Source organism: Lissotriton vulgaris, chromosome 10, assembly GCF_964263255.1.
Source record: "Lissotriton vulgaris chromosome 10, aLisVul1.2, whole genome shotgun sequence".
In the NCBI taxonomy this organism is placed as follows: domain Eukaryota; kingdom Metazoa; phylum Chordata; class Amphibia; order Caudata; family Salamandridae; genus Lissotriton; species Lissotriton vulgaris.
The window spans coordinates 852,775,684-852,793,717 of record NC_141698.1 but is presented as its reverse complement, the minus strand read 5'-3'; the positions used below and the strand labels follow the sequence as shown (position 1 = coordinate 852,793,717).

Sequence of the window (18,034 nt, the reverse complement as noted above, 5' to 3'; positions counted from 1 at the left end):
ATGGGCCCTTAGGGGTGCAGAGAAATCCACCGTAGTGCCATTCTTGCTGTTTGACAAGGTCATCAGCAAAGGCCTTTGTTTTGCAAATCTCCCTGCGGATGGAGCCACACTGGTGGCAAGACAGAGAAGGTGGGGGCCATTTGTTCCTTACATTAGTATCCACTGCACAGATCCATGTAGCAGCACACATTTCAGTTCTCGGCCCTCCCATGATAACCTGCGCCGAGCCATTTTTTAAGATAGAAACAATACTGGGGTTTCTTTGCACCTCAGACAAAAGACGTTTTGCTTCTTGACGGTAAAGTCGAGTCTATCCGTCCGTTCTATGGCTAACACTTCCTGTTCAAAGTCCCCATGAATCACACCATTCTGTGGTAATTAGCACTGCGTGAAACGATTTTAGAATAATAACGCCTATATTGAAAACATTGCTTTTCATAAACGACCTTCAGATTTTCTTGAACTTATTCGTTTGAGTGAGTTTAAAAAAAAATCCAACATCAGCATTTAATTTCCTGGGCGTGAAACTCAGCCAGCAATCAGCCAGATAGCTATACCAGTATTATTACAGATATGTGTTCGATTCTTTTGGACCTGGGTCATTATGTCTTGATTTCTAAAGGCAGGCATTATTAGGACATATTTCCCACTGAGAGATGATCGTTCCAAAGAACGACGTCATTAGTATACGACAGCTCTCTTAGTGACAGGCATGTCTTGTTGCAAATCAACCCAGTTTGCCCATATTATGGTGACTAACAGGCGCTCCTGGAAATGAAGGATGACCTTGCTCTTCTGAAGATTGAGCATAAATGCCCAAGTGAACAATAACTTGGAATGCGCGTGCCATTCGTGCACCGTAACCGCACATCAACTAATTCTGCTCTTTAACATTCCGGCTGGCGGCAGCGCGCGAGCCACAGGCGCGTGAGTGATTGGCAAGGGCCTGGTGTCATGGCCACGCAGAGTTGTGGGCTGGGCTTCCGTATAAATATTCCCGGGCTCTCGAGGCTGCACCGTTCTGTATTTTCCACAGCTTTGGGTTATGCACTTATTCCTGCACTTTTCTTCGGCAAATGATACTATCTCATTGGCAACCAACCTTTTGACATTTTTGTGGTGCATTGCAGCTTTTTAACACTGTGAAGTAGTATTAATCGGAATTGACCCACCCGGCATACTTTGGAGGTAAGGACAGTTTAATTTTCATGACGGATCGAAAAGTATTTTCTTTTTTTCCAAGGCACGTGTTACTTTTTAGCTGTTTGAATTAGAGTAAACCAATGTGGGCACTGATGCTATTGTATTATGTTTTCAGAATGTAACATTTAAAAAAAATGAAAAGTCAGCGATACAATGTTTCCAACATATTGTGCAATTCGATGTTTTCCTATCTGCTGTTTCGAAGCGTGACAGAGGGGTTTTAAGGAGCTGCTCTGTGCATTCCGAGAGCAAGAAATGTGCACATTCAGCTAATGATTGAAAGTAATTCGAAGTATATATATCGTTTATAAAATACAATTAACGTGTGATATTCCACTCTGTACTTCACACTTGCAGTAATGCAGCAAGCATGTACATAGCACACTGGACAGCTAGAAATATTATGATACGATCAATTCAGGTAATTCTGTAGTCACTTGTACATCTGGCATAATAATCAACTGCTGCATAATTATCTTGAATGCTTTCCTTATCATTCTCAATATGATAGGAGGTGGCAGGAAACTTGGAAGGCACGCTTGATTCTGTGACCCCATCCTCACCCCATCACAAGTGTTTGCAGAGCACCCTCTGTTCCACCCACTAGCCCGTTATGAGAAAGCAAACCTGAAAATGAATATTCACTTTTGTTTCTAGCTTGTTTATTCGTTTTCTGTCGTCAGGGTAATAACTTCACACCAATTGGAGTCCGGCTAGCCTTATCGCGACAACGCAATAACCCAATCCTACTGAACACAAACTTAATAAAAAAAACTAAAACTCTTTTCGTAGTATAAAGAGTATACTGGAACTAATTGAAACTGCGGGAAAGCTGCCAAATCCAAAAGAGACTTAATCCAATCGGTACAATTGTCTACATTCTACTATCAGAAATTGATTGTTTAAAATGTTATCTGTTGTTCGTAGTCGCCACCCAGTGGATCGCCGCAATGTTGCACTGTTCATGAATCTGAGATGAGTTTATCCATCCAGCGACGGCTGTAAGTTTTACTGATTTCTGAAAGGTATCACAGATGTGGTCTATATGTCATTGTGCATCATTCTGTCTACTGTTGATTATATTGTTCTGCTTAAGCAGACTCGGGTATAGTTAAATTACATTTTAAATACTTGTGAAATACATCTATTGGTAAAACACACAATATGTAATCTGGAAATGAATGCTGTAACACGGGGAACATCTTGAAACAGGCATTGACAAAGCCAATAGGCGTGGTCTTGGCGTTAGTGAAATGCTTATTGTTTCTTTATTTTTTATTCCAAGCATGTGCCAAAAAAGCATGCCACCAGTAAAGTGTAATCGCCATAATGTAATTAAAATTGTACATTAAGAAAAAATCACTTCTGAAGTTTCTATTTTACTAGAGATGTTTCTTTTAATAACAAGCCTTTCAGTTGCGCCCGCCATTTACTATTTGTGACGGGGACAAGAATAATGATAACCTAACCAAGTATTCAAATTGCAGGCAGCTAAAATATTACAATGCCACTAAAGAGACTATATAATACAAATGTAACCAATGGCTAAGAAACCAATAGCCATCTAACTGGGCACCCGAAGTGCAGATAACATACAGGTACTTAAAGTTAATATAAAAATAAAACAAAAAGCTCACTTTGAATCACCAGTTTTATTGACGAAAAATATTCTTAGATGGATGTGAAAAAGGTACAGGCATTTTGTGCCGTACTTAAATTGAAGGGGACCTTTGCCCCATGTTGTGTGCTCTGGTGCATATATAAGCAAAATGTGAATGACAATTTATCAGAGTAATGGATAGAGTTGACTGTTCAAAACCCGCTGTATGTATTCATATGTTATATATATATATATATATATATATATATATATATATATATATATATATATATATAAAAAAATACCTACAAAATGGGAAACACAAAGCTGCTGGAAGATAGTCAAAGTATTTCAGATCAGACATGGCTTCAAGGTATTTGAGAGATGTTTTTTGCTTCACTCCCAAGAGTGCTCAGTGGATGTTGGCACAATCTTTCTATACAGCCCCAGTGAATTGTTGAACTACAAATATTAAGCCGAAGAAAGCTCGAAAAGTTTGGCGGCATTTTTATGTGATGGATTATTACTAGATTGATCATTATTATCGTGACTTTCCAATTGAGTTTGAAACCTTATATTTTGTGAAAATCAGAGTAAATGACCTTAAATAAAATAATCATATGTCAGTTTAGTCAACCCCATTAGTCTTTTGCTATATGGCTATGCATCAATCTGATTTATTCATACTCTTAAGCAGCGCTGGTGTTATGTAGCGCTATGCACGATGTCTATGAAACGCAACATGATATAAAATAACACATGGACTAACATAACATTCGATTGTTGTCATGGTCAGACAGTAAGGTCAAGCGAATAAGTAAAGAACAGCAACGCTGTATAGAGCATTGTCTACATTTTGTGATTATGTTAGATGTAACAGTGATTGCTTTACAGTGTGCTTTATTTTAAATTGCGAGGTCCAAAATGCATTTTCGGACAGAAGTACTCTACGCCATGTGGGAGTGCTTTGTTGGAAGCTAGATGTACTTTAAATAAAATCTATGCAATTTATGCAAGAATCATGGAGGTGTTGTGTGTGAGTGACCAGTTTGGTACTTTTATCCTGTCTTGGATTGCAGGGAGGAAGGACAAATGATAGATAATGTGCCCACAGTTTGCATTAGTTGTTTGTTATGAGTTACTCTCTTGTTCCCTTATGGATTTTTTGGTGACTACCTAGCCTTCAATGCACATGCTGACTGTTGGAAATAACCCTTTCAGAAGGGTCAACCCCAAACATTTTGCCTTCCCCCTCCCTTTTTTCTTACCTTTTTTTTGTTGGCTTTAGGATTCTGGGCATTTTAGCACTGCTAACCAGTGCTACAGTGCATATGCTCTGTACTCTAACATGGTAACATTGGCTTATCCACAAATGGCATATTTAATTTACCTATAAGTCCCTAGCCATGTGCACTATATGTGCCCAGGGCCTGTAAATAAAATGCTACTAGTGGGCCTACAGAACTGATTGTGCCACCCACTCAGTGGCCCTTTAAACATGGCTCAGGCTTGCGATTTCAGAGCCTGTTCATTGTTAAACTCCAATTTCAACCTGGCAACTTAACCTACTTGCCAGGCCCAAAACTTCCTTTTTATTACATGTAAGTCACCCCTAAGGTAGGCCTTAGGTAGCCCCATAGGTAGGGTGTAGCTTATTTAAAAGGCAGGACATGTACTTTTGAGTGTTACATGTCCTGGTAGAGAAAAACTGCAAAATTAATTTTCACTACTGCAATGCCTATCTCTCCCATCGTTTAACATGGGGATTGCCTTAAAACATATTTTAAGTGTAATTTCCCATTGGGAGTAGAGATACATTGGAGTTTGATGTATTTGGACTCACAATTTTTAAACGCATCTTTTAGTAAAGCTGATTTTTAAATTGCAGGTTTGAAAATGCCACTTTTAGAAAGTTGACATTTTCTTACTTTAACTACTTTGTGCCTCTGCCTGCCTCTAAATACACATCTGGGTTTGGCTACAGCTGGGCTTTGTGTATTTCTTCTAGAGAATCATACAAAGGGAGCTGGGGTTTGACATTTGCATCCTGATGGCCCATCGCCAGGCTGATTGGCCTTCCTGAGGTGGATTGGGAGGAAGGAGCTGACACTTGCACCCGGATAGGGCTGCGCCTGTCCCCACACAAAGAGCAGCAAACCCCCCATGTAGGGTGTCTGGAGCCAGGGCGGGAAAGACTGGGACCATTTGGTCTTCAAAGTCCTCTTGGATGTCTCCCCTACTTCAAAACCACATTTAGTATAAGTACTGGACCCCTGACATTTCAACACTCAGAACAACATTCTACTAGAGCCAAGGAAATTCTGCCTGGAAGAAGAACAGCTGTACTGTAGGAGGGACTGCTACTTTGGTACTTTCTCTGCTGTATTAGCCTGCTGATTGCTGTACTACAGGAGGGACTGCCACTTTGCAACTTGCACTGCTGTGTTGGCCTGCTGCCCTCTGCTTCTTGCCTGACAGTGAGAGGGACTGGACCTGCTCTCTACATCCTTGAACCCAAGATTATCTAAGGGAATGCTGGCTTGCCTCTTGTTCTCCGAAGTCTCAGGATTACACAAGACTTCTTGCAACTCTGATGGTGCTGCTGGACTCTGCCATCTGTGGGTCCTACCCGTGCCTGAGGTTTCCCCCTCCACTCCTGGGCCTCAGACGTGGGGTTTCTGCAATACAGTCCCTTTAAAGCAAGCTTTTGGGCCCTTCATGACCACAAACGGAACAGTTTGCCTCAGAACCGCATTGCTCACTCAAAGGATCAGCGAGAATGGGCGCATTAATTCTTTGCAAAGCAGCATTGCAGCTTGCGAACGCGAGGCCCCAGCCCGTCTGCCACAAACGCCCGGCTTCTCATCGTGCCCCGCGGACAATTGGCAGCAAGGCTCTCCGTACCCCGGCAAACTCTTTACCTGTGAACGGGAGTCTTGGCTCAACTTGAGAAGGTAAAACTTCAGCTGGACCAGATTGGAACTGTAGTTGACCTGCGCTCCATCGCGGTTGACTTGACTTTTCAGATTTTGCCCGGTCGGGCATGGCCTCCAGTAACGCTTTGGAGCTATCGACTTCTGAGCACTTACTTGGACCTATTCTTTAAAAATTCATTCATATCTTGCTTTCTACTGATTGCATTTTTGGCTTTTTGGTCTTGTTTTAATCAGATTAATATTCTCTACTTTTCTAAACTATGTGGAGTCTTTTTGTGGGGTTTTCACTGTGTTACTGTAATGTGTTGCGCAAATACTTTACACATTGCCTCTTAAGTTAAGCCTCACTACTCTGTACCAAGCTACCAGAGGGTGAGCACAGGTTAATTTAGTTTGTATGTTTTGAAGCAAGAACAAGGTACTTAACGGAAGGGAAGAATTTGCGCACCAACGGGTATTTGGAGTAGTTTTCAGAGATGGTTATGATGGGGTGGTGCTACTAGGAAAGGGGTGACCTTCACAAGTAACCCCTTGACAATGTAGTGCTGACGCACACATATACAACTTGTGGAGAAAATACCTGAGCACACACAAACTTAATACAAAATTATGATATTTTTGGGTCTTTTTTTTAAACAACAACGAGGGGCAGTTTGTGTATGCAGCAATTTCATTTATTGCGCCAGCCGACACGTGTTTCATTGGAGCTGGGTGCACTCCAAATCTTCAGGGCTAAATCCGAATGGTAAGGATATCATAATTTTGTATTAAGTTTGTGTGTGCTCAGGTATTTTCTCCATAATTTAGTTTGTATATCTGACTTACCCTGACTAGAGTGCTGATCCCTACTTGGACAGGGTGCATAACTCTGCCCACTAGAGACCACATTTCTAACACTGACTTGGACAGAGCAATTAAGATATCTGCTTTGTAAGACTTGTGTGGTTTACAGAGAGGAGAGAGAGATAACAGAGACCCCCTGGATGGTTTGTATTACTGCTACAACCTATTCAAAATGTGATTGTACCAAATAATTTATAAAGCTTTGAAGTATTCAGTTTTAAAATGTGTGAGATGAACAAGAAAGGACTGCAGAATGGACTATATTATATTATATTATATCATATTATATATCTATTGTGCCTTTGCCCAGAACTAAAAAATTAAAGAATAACACTTTTAAAAAGGCACTTCAATAAAAGATCAATAAGGACATGTAGACAAGCGCTAATCCAGTGTCTTTGCCTGGAAGATATACATATTAGCTCGGCTCTGTCAAAATTTGTATCAAGTGCATGGAAAAAACTGGAATTTTTTAAACATTAATTATTATATTGTTTGTATTTCTAATTTTTTCATTAAAAAAATTACTAAATTACGGCTTAAATTTTAAACTCATCACCCTTTTACTGTACTACTATAATTTCACTGTATTACTATGTTATATTGTGCATTCTTTTTTGGTAAAGATTTTAAATAATCAATCAATAAACAATTAATACTAATATTATATCATAATATATTATTTTATATTATATTATATTATATTATATTATATTATATTTAGGGCTCCCTGTTTTAGGCTATTTATATTTTTGTCATTTCCGTCTGTATTTATCCATATTTATTTTTTGCTAATTTTACCTGTATTTATCCACATTTATTTTAGGTTTTGTGAAAAAATTAAGCTGAAATGTGTATATTTCTGAATCTATTTAACCGGTTAATGTACACTTGCGCCTGAACGCCTGACAGGTTTCACTGATATATATATACACACACACACTCAGATGATAAAATATGCACCTATAAGAGAACATGCACAATTTAGTATCATGGTTGTGCAAATCTATAGCTGTTTAACCCCTCCCATGCCCATGACGAGCTCAGCTCGTCATGAGCCATGGTGCTCCGGTGCTCAAGACGAGCTGAGCTCGTCATGGCCCGTGGAACGCTCGCACTCTGCGCTAATTCCCCTGCTGTGCTGAGCGTTCCATTAAACGGGCGTGGTCGTGACAAGCTCAGCTAGTCATGAGCACCGGAGCACCGTGGCTCATGTTGAGCTGAGCTTGTCATTAACATGGGGGCGCTATGCGGGACCCCCCGCCCCCCAGCACAGCAGGGGAATAGCCCCAGCAGCCAAGGGATTAAGTCTCTTTACTAAAATTCCTTTATTTTTGTAATACCCTTGCCTGTTATTCCACACAGCTTTTAACCTGGAAGTAATGGTTGACAGCATGCAGAATCACTCAAAAACAACCACATTTCCATTTTTATCCACATTAAAAAATAAATGCAGACAAGAAAAAAAATGGTTCTCTGTCTCTATCTGTAAAAATGGAAAACAGGGAGCCTTAATTATATTATATTATATTATATTATATTATATTATATTATATTATATTATATTATATTATATTATATTATATTATATTATATTATATTATGTTATATTATATTCACTATGCCAGCTGATAGGTGCCAAATCTCCTTGTGCACTTGGTGCATGTGCTTATTGGTACTGAGTTGCTTGGTTTAGGTGGGTTGTCAGTGACTGCTTGAAAGTACAGGTGGCTCATATGGGTTTTTGATTGCCTGGGTTCATTGTTCTACAATTGCACATTGTACACCCCATAACTATTCCAATAACTTTTAATCTTTATTTGGTAGACAGATATCAATGATATGCAGTGTAATTATTGACCATTAGTTCAATAATTATTTATTTTGCAATTAAGTCAGTAAACATATTAAAGTTTAATCTGTGCTTAACGTGAAGTCAATTAAGTATTCATAGAGCAAAGCATACCTGATCAGTGCATTGTAGCCTAAGAGTTTCGATTTTGAATCCAGGTGTGATTCATGACGTATGGCACGCATCATTTATCGGGCGCTTCTGTCCATTCCATGTACAACTTGCGAAAGGGGTCAGAGCCATCAGGGCAAGCAAATTGGCGTTATGCAGTATTGTAATTTGCTTAGGGGCCGATTCCAATCCTGGAAAAAAAACGTCTGTATGATTTTCATCCGGAGCCATTTCCATACGATTCGTACCCGTTCGTCCGAGTCGCGTAGTACGATCCGTATTCCGTCAATCCATCCGAATCGTCGCGACCCGTACGTATTGCAAGGCTAAAACAGTGAACCGTACGACTCGTACACATGCCGTACGACCCGACGAGTACGATCCTGACCAGGGTATGAGGACGCGATTCGTACGGTCCACGTCAGGTAAGGGAGATTCATATGGATATGCACACAATCACTTACACACCGTACAGTGCGTACACCCCATGATAGCAGGGGTACAGTGCGTACCCCTGCTAACAAGCAAAAGGTAACAGTTTAACAGGAGCGCACAGCGTGTGTAAGTAAGTCCAAATACAAATCTTGTTGGTGCTCAAGGTGGGCAAGAGTCTGTTACCAAGACTCTCATTTGTACTGAAGCTCTAGGGGTACGATTCTACTCCACAAATATATTGACCTATTTTGCTTCACTACGGGTTTCAAACTTTGGTACTGCCAACTGGCAATGTTGTTCTGTCACACTTGGGTGATTCAGGTTTTCCCTTGGTATTAGGTACTGTTTCTAGCCTTACTTGTTATTCAGTGACTTTTTAAATTGCTTTAAAGTTAATACACCAATGGATACTGTATTCGTGGACTTTTTTGGTTGATGTATAAGATCATTGGTATTGTGACCTAAACATAGCTTATTGTAATTGTTTGCAGCTCTGAAGAAGTCTGAATGTCAAAGACTGACAAAGACGAAACACGTGTTGGCTGTGTTGTGAATTTCAGTTACATTGGATGATGGAATAAAAAGAAGAATTTCTGAAGAAATTTAAAAATATACCTAACTATTGAGGACTTTGTTTGTACTATTGAGTGCTTGGTGGATTTTCTTGCGCGTACCCCTGCTATCATGGGGTGTACGCACCCTACCCCGTGATCGCAGGGTGTACGCACCGTACACCCAGCAAACATGGGGTATGGTGCGTACACCTCAAGATCGCGGGGTACTGTGCGTACACCCTAAGATCGCAGGGGTACGCACCGTACCCCTGTTATCATGGGGTGTACACACCATACCCGGGGGGGGCGTTCAGTACCTGTTTCGGGGTGAACTCTGCTTTTACGTCTGTTTTCAGCTCCCGTAGTAAAAGGGCCATACGGTGCGTACCCGACACGAATCGTACTTGCCAGGTCGGAAAAAGCAGCCGCGAACCGTACAGATGTCGCGTACAGTGGGTTACGAGGGAGATTCGTATGGGGATTTGATTCGTATGGTCTCTGTACGATTCATACGGAGTCCAGCTCCTGGTACGAATCATACTTTGTCGTACGTACGGGGGACGTTGCAGGGTACGATTCGTACGGGAAAAACGCTCTGAATGGCTATTCGGAGTGGTTTTTCCCGAATCGGAATCGACCCCTTAGTGTTCAAAACTTAGAAGTTTAATCTTTAAATTTGTCCCACATGGGAGAAAACTGGTGTTGTGCCATTAAATAGATACATTTTCACCTGTTATGTGGAGCAAATGAAGAATGCTTAAACTGCTTTGTGAAATACTGTATAAAAGTAACAGTATATCCTTTGGTTGGCAAATACTGAGAAAACTCTTACTCATTCACCCACCTAATTCATACACATTCCATCATGGGGGATACAGTACCAATTGAAAAAGCAGTGTGCCAGCACACAAGAGAAATATTAGAAATGTTATATATCAATATATTAAAAACATATAAATTAATTGTAGCAAATGAAAAAAACAGTTCATCATATATAGTATATTTTGATCAAAATAAAAAAAATCACAATATAAATAAACAAATGAACAGACTCAATAACAAAGACAATTCTTGTCTGAAATATCTTTGTTATTGAGTCTGTTCATTTGTTTAATTATAGTGTGATGTTTTTTGATTTTGACCAAAACATACAATGTATGATTAACTGTTAAAAAAAATTGCTACAATTGTTTTATATGTTTTTAATAAATTGATATGTAATATTTCTAATATTTCTCTTGTGTGCTGGCACACTGCTTTTTAAATTGATGCTGGATCCCCCGTGATGGAATGTGAGTGATTTAGGTGGGTGAATGAGCAATAGTTTTCTCAGTATTTGCTTACCAAAGGATACACTGTTACTTTTCTAGATTGAACTCTAGTCCCTTGGTTTACAAAGAGTCCTTCTAATTTTTTCAAGAAATACTGTATAAAAACAAATAGTTATTTTTCACCAATCCTCTTTCCTCTTGCCCGCTATGTGTTATACACCTTCTTCGGCTCAGTTTATGACAATCACCCATCTTAGCTTGGAGATGTGGTGCCAGGGGATGTAGACAAATGCAGCAGTTAGATTCCTACATTTCCTTTGCTTCACCAGTCTACCCTTTGGCTCCATGTGCACAACACTGTATTTGGTAGGGGTTCATGCTGATATGTTTTTATGTCTACTCTAGTGCTATGCAGCCTCCATTGTACAGGCGAAAATATGAAGTGGTCAGGTCTGTTGTGGAGCTGCCTGACAGCTCAATCAATCAATCAATCAATCAAAGCATTTATATAGCGCACTACTCACCCAGAGGGTCTCAAGGCGCTAGGGGAGGGGGGTCCGCTACTGCTCGAACAGCCAGGTCTTGAGTTGCTTCCTGAAGGTGAGGTGGTCCTGGGTCAGGCGGAGGTGGGTCGAGAGGGAGTTCCATGTCTTGGCGGCGAGGTAGGAGAAGGACCGTCCCCCTGTGGTGGCTCTTCGGATGTGGGGGACGGCGGCGAGGGCGTGGCCGGTCGATCGAAGCTGGCGTTTGGGAGCGTAGAAGTTGAGGCGGCTGTTGAGGTAGCCTGGGTCTTGGTTGTGTAGGGCTTTGTGTGCGTGGGTGAGGAGTCGGAAGGTGATTCTCTTGTTGACGGGAGCCAGTGCAGGTCTCTCAGGTGTCCGGAGATGTGGCTGCGACGGGGGATGTCCAGGATGAGTCGTGCTGAGGCGTTCTGGATCCGCTGGAGTCTCTTCTGGAGTTTGGCGGTGGTTCCGGCGTAGAGGGAGTTGCCGTAGTCCAGACGGCTGGTGACGAGGGCTTGGGTGACCGTCTTCCTGGTCTTGGTGGGGATCCACTGGAAGATCTTACGTAGCATGCGCAGGATGTTGAAGCACGACGAGGAGACGGCGTTGACTTGTCTGGTCATGGAGAGGGAGGAGTCCAGGATGAAGCCCAGGTTGCGTGCGTGGTCTGTTAGTTTGGGTGCGCTGCCTAGGGCGGGGGGCCACCAGGAGTCGTCCCAGGCGGAGGGTGTGGATCCCAGGATGAAGACCTCCGTCTTGTCTGAGTTCAGTTTCAGGCGGCTGTTCTTCATCCATTCGGCTACCTCTTTCATCCCTTCGTGAAGGTTGGCTCTGGCGGTGGCGGGGTCGTTGGTGAGGGAGAGAATCAGCTGGGTGTCGTCGGCGTAGGAGATGATGTTGAGGTTGTGCTGGCGTGCGATGTCTGCGAGGGGGCTCATGTAGACGTTGAAGAGGGTTGGACTGAGCGAGGAGCCTTGAGGAATGCCGCAGATGACTTCGGTGGCTTCAGATCTGAACGGGGGGAGGCGGACTCTCTGTGTCCTTCCGGCGAACCCTTGATTGGAGCTTGCATCTTGTCAAGGGGCAGTGCATGTCAGGTCAGAGTGAAGGAACAACAGTACTACAACATTGATGTCAATCAGGGGTCGCCAGGGGCTGCACTGCGACCCCTAAGCCACTTGTTGTGACCCTTCCACCTTCCTTGCAACCCCTGACTGCTTGTCAGCCTGGGCAAGCGCTCGGATGAAATAAAATCAGCTGCAGTGTGAGCAGAGATTGATTGCACTGCTTTGCTGAAGCTCTGCCTGCAGAGACATCACAATGGCCTACAAGCTGAGCCTGGGTGGGGGAAATAACTTGCCTCACTCGTAGCTATGGTGACCAGGTCCGGCCGGCGAAGTACTTGTTTTGATACATTGTATGTATCAGCTGCGGGCCTTGGTCAGGAAGCTGAGTGAATGAGCAGCATGGCTGGGCATGATTTTACTGTTACTAACTACACATGCTTCAGCTAGCAGCACGAGTTTGTAAATGCAAATGCGCACCTGCTGCACCCTACCCTAGCAGAGGACGTGGTGCCTGATGTAGTATGAGTACCACTGTGTTTGGGACCACTGACCGGGTCATAGGGCTGTCAATCTGGTAACACGGAAGCGCTATCAATGATGATGGCCCTGGTAATAGTTATTGGCTAGCTCTGCGTGGCAGTAAAAGATGCACTGACACAGCACTGCCTCAGCAGAGTCAAGTCAGACTCATGCCTACTGGGTGGGTGCTGGGTGTCAAGACTCTAGAGTGACAGACTAGAATCATTGCAAGTTTGGGACCAGACCATAGTGACTTTCTTCACTTAATTGTCACTAACTGACTGAACCAGATGGTTAGACCTCGGGTGGGCTGCAGGGCAGGTATTGTGAGAGTGATACTGATTCATCACAGGGACTCGACTAGAATCTTGACTCTTCTACTCCCCTTGTGGTGGTGCCGGTCATTGTGACTCCTGTGAGCTGCGGGCCCTAGGTAAACCTCTAACAGAAGCAGCAAGTAAAGTAAGATAAGGGTATCTATTTTTCGAGTTAACACATGGTTTTCGAATGCCCTGCTGCAAAACCTCAGAAATGACTGTTTAAGAGCACGCATTTAAGATTGAACCCTTCAAGCTATCTAGTCATCATTTAGGTAATGTGAATAACACAATAATTGTCATTGTTTTTCGTTTTATATCCAACACTGCATCCGTGTAGTCACAGCATGCGCACGCCGGTCAATGCTGGAGGACTGGTCAACAAGACTGTCTGTTTTGAACATCACAGAGGCCGGAATGGACATTCTGGGCATAGAGCTATGGGCAGCATTTCCCCAGGAGGCTGGAAGGGTGCAGGCAGGTTTTATTAGTGGGGCCGGTATTGTAGCTGGGCAGCAGTTTTAGAAACACTGCAAAATTCCTTCTATATTCAGCAGTATTCGGGCAACAATAAAAGTTTTACGTTAGCTATGGTGATTTATTAATGTACCTGCTGGAGAGAGAAGTGAGTTTTGTCTAGTGGCTGTTTTCAGTTATCTAAGGTAGCGCAGAGGGTTAATATGCCTGTGCCAAAGAACATCTACCATGCATCAAAGAACAATATTTTATGTGTAGCTCAGTGGGTTACTGCTTTTGTCACAGAGATTCTGTTGTTACTGTGCAGTTCATAAATTACATTCGTAATCTAGCACAGTGAGCTATGAACTGCCATCTAAGAGATGCATGCAAGCTGCATGGTACAGGTTAGAAAGTTATGTTTTTTCCCAGTCTTTCTACCCTGATGTTGCAAAGAATGGGTTGTTTGAGTAGAAATATATTTGTATTATTAAAGTCAACCCTAAACCCTGTGTTATGTTCTGAATCCTGAGTTTGTGTTTCTCCAGACCAAATGCTCTTAAAAATTGCCTCCCCATATGGAAGACATGTGAACCCTATATCTTGTAGTCTCCTTTGCCTTATGTAACATTTTCTATACACTGATTTACACACTTATGATTCATTGTCTGTGTGTGTGTGATGGATTGTGAAAATGTGGAAAATTTTGCTTTTGGAGCAGTGATTAATTGAGTCATTTTTTAATGCGGACTGTACGATCTGCATTTGTAAAGCAAGCATTCAAGCCTTTGTGCATTCTGGCTGTTAGGCAACATGTTTATTGCTGGTAAGGTATGCTAATGCAGAACAGGCATAATAATCAACACAAGTTCTGTACCAGCGGTGTGCATGTTTTTCTGTCGAAGAAATGAATGATAGTAAACCTGGAAAGGTTTGATGGCTCCACAGGTTTAGAAGTATGTATACCATGTGATGGAAAGGTAGATTGCTGGGAGAACTTGACCTGCATTAATAAGCACTGTTATCCACGTTCAAAGACTGAGATCAAATGACATAGTACTCTTAGTTTCTAAAACAAATGATGAAGTGAACTTGTTTTGAACTCTATAGGCCCATCAACCTTCCCATTTTCTAAGTTATTTGATATTGATAATGGTTGATTTCAACTGGGCTCAATCAATGCTACATTATCTTAATTGTATATCTGAGGAGACTGCCTGAAACAATGTATGTAGCTGCATTTGTAGTAGGATTTTAAGTATGTTTGTTTATAGGGTACTTCTTTTGAATATGTAGAGATTTCCCAGCCTCTGTGTGTGATGTAAGTAACCAAAAGTTAGATGCATTACTTCCTGTAATAGCACCAAGGTAATGCAATGTGGCTTCCTTTGATTTCATGGGATCCAAAGTTCCCTTGATGTCACTTCCTGTGATGTCATCTGGGCAAATGCCTTGCTATGTCGCATCCTGTGGCATCATCTTCTGGGTGGGTCAAAGGGCAGGTGATATCATTTCCTGTGATGTCAACAGGTCAAAGTTCATGTGATGTCACTTCCTGTCACACCAGGTGGGGGTCACATGGCATGTGATGTCACTTCCGTTACCCCTGGCATTTTGATGAATCGACGCCCATGTACAACCATTATGCCAGCTCCTAGCTCTCAGGGAACTACACCTGGCAAAGGGACAGGAACACCTCAGACATTGAGGATGCAATTAATGGGCCAAGAGGCTAGCACCTTGTGAAGGAGGGTAAAGTGGTAAAGCAGCCCGCAGCAGAAGGGGACAGAGAGATGCTATTGCAGCAGAGGTCCAGGTGCAGAGATGCTATCTTTTGTTACCGTGCAATGCTATCCCTTACAACAGTTATTGGTGCAGTGACATGGGGGCACTACATTTCGCATAGGTGTTGGAAACCTCAAAAGTCACTTTTGATCCCATGACCCCTCCCTGGCAGCCCATCTATTCAAGCTATGCCGAGAATAGATGGGCTGATACAAATTCTGAAAAGTCTTATTGGTGCAATCTCTGTACCCATGGATAGTCTCACATACTCACCCACTGACTTCTATAAATCAACATACCCACCCACTCCCATGCATTCATGCATACATTAAAATCCATTAACACAGGTTGCATTAATCCACTCATCTACCTACCAAATATCCAGACAGAGCTATAACCATATCTACCTAGTGACGTGACACATTTTTCACACATTTATTTATCATCCACCAAGCTATTTACTAGTTTTCCCATTACCACCTGTGGTAGTTAAAACATGTACTCTGAATATGCAGTTAGTCGTAGTTTATTTTTCCTAACATAACGCAGAGGTTCCCTCGCCTGCTGATTCCATCAACTGTTTCCTGCCGTGGGCATCTTCAGCCCACACCAAATGCCCAGCTTGACATTCCATGTGTCCGATGCAGGGGTCGAAAAATCATGAAAATGTCACTAGACCTGCAGGTCTAGTAACTTAAAACATCTACTCGACCTAACTGTAATGCACTGGACCTCTGTCTGTGAAAGCCGAGCAAATGTGACAAAGATTTAAAGGCATTTTTATCGCTCATTCACTTTGTAAGCAATAAAGATGCCTTTAAATCTTGTTATTTTGTCACATTTGCTCTGCTTCCAGAGGCAGAGGTCAAAAGTCAGTTTGTCTTCCTTCTCATCAGAAAGGACGAGTAGGACCTAAAGATAGGTCATCCTAATTAAATCTGGCTAGCAAATGCGAGTGGGTTTTTCGAGCCCTGCCATGACAACAGCACAAGACACAGACACGAGGAATGGCGTCACATCAATAACATATGCCTAAGTCACAACAAAACTCCTTATTTTATAAATAAAAACATAACACAAAATTAATAAAGAAACAAAAACATAATGTAATAAAACAAATAAAATAAATGCATGACACCCCAACAATGAAAGATTACAAAGATGGATGACTATATCATGCAGGGTTCTTCACACATAAATTCCAATGAATTTTCACCAAAATTGGAGAAAAACAAATTATTTCATTACATAATCAGCAAATGTAACTGGCATGCCATGTGATCGATGATGCCTCTCCAAAGATTTAATAAAATGTTCACATTCACCTCTTTCTCCCTTTTTACCACTGGGAAACCTTCTCCCACTCATATATCTTCCTGCTTCTCCTCCACCGCCAGTAATCACGTTCTCTCCCACTGACATGTATTCACCATCTTGCATCTCTGCACCCATATTTTCATCCAACCATTCTCCAACTATTTTTTTCAATACAATGCTACCCTTCTCTTATTCCACTTTTTTCTATTTTCTAATACCACATGCCATCCTTGCATCTCTTTCGCTTCCATGGGGTTAAGAAACTTGCTCACCCCACCCTCTTTCCTTCCACATTTGATTTTAACCAAATCTCCCCCTTTCATCTATCCTATGTTTATGTTTGTCATTTCTTTCTTATCCATCTGACTTTCAATTAACCAATGAGGAGTAAACTTCATTTTCACTTCTCTCCCTCTCGTCCTTTTGAAATGGGCCTCTCCAGCGACTCCATTCACAGCTGTATTGTATGACCATACCACACCCTCCACAAACCTCTGAACATCCTGCTTGGCTTGCACAGCCATTTCTATAGTACCCTTTAATACTCCATTCATGCGCTCCTACATGCTGTTTCCTTATGGATTGTAAAGAGAGGTGCGTCCATGTTTTATACCATTTCACTTCAAGAAACTTTGCATAATGTGAGACATCAACTGTGTACCATTATCATTTATCAATACACCTGGACGACCTTCTCTCGTAAAAATACATCTCAAATTTCTAACTAAATTCTCAGTTGTGATGTTCCGCTAAAAATTCTACAATGTCCCACCTTGAATGAAGATCCTCTATCACCATCGCAAACTTTCTATTTTCAGATAAGAAATCCATGAGAGCAATAAAGTCCAAACACACCTTTTCCCAAGGACCACCACAATCATTCCCGCACCAAAGAACTTATACTTTGTGTACCAACCTTCTTTTTTCACTTTCTCTGCGCAGTGAGTAATTCTCTACCCAGACTTTTACATCCTCATCCACACTAGGCCACCCATACTTATCTTTGAGATGCTTCTCGGTAAGAGTCTGTCCTAAATGGCCTTTGTGTGCCAAGAAAGCTAATTCTTCCACATACCTTCAGGAGGTACATATCTCTCCCCTCTTAGTACTAAACTATCCATAGCTCCAATTTTGAGTTCTTCCTGCAACTTAACATAACCTCTCAACACTGGTCTTACATCAGCCTCTCGTCTACAGCCAATTCTTATGCAACGTACTCATTCCTTAAACACATCATCGTCTTCTGCTGCTTTCTGCCACTCTTC

General features: G+C 41.9%; 1 protein-coding gene across 1 annotated transcript in view; it reads left to right on the top strand.

Annotated features, from left to right (window-relative positions):
• The first annotated feature begins 1,039 nt into the window (after positions 1-1,039).
• FAM237B (family with sequence similarity 237 member B) overlaps positions 1,040-18,034 on the top strand; it is a 332,680-nt gene continuing 315,685 nt past the window's right edge. Inside the window, exon 1 of the mRNA XM_086939983.1 lies at positions 1,040-1,188. The gene's annotated coding sequence lies outside the window, so the exon portion shown is untranslated. The remainder of the gene's footprint in view (positions 1,189-18,034) is intronic.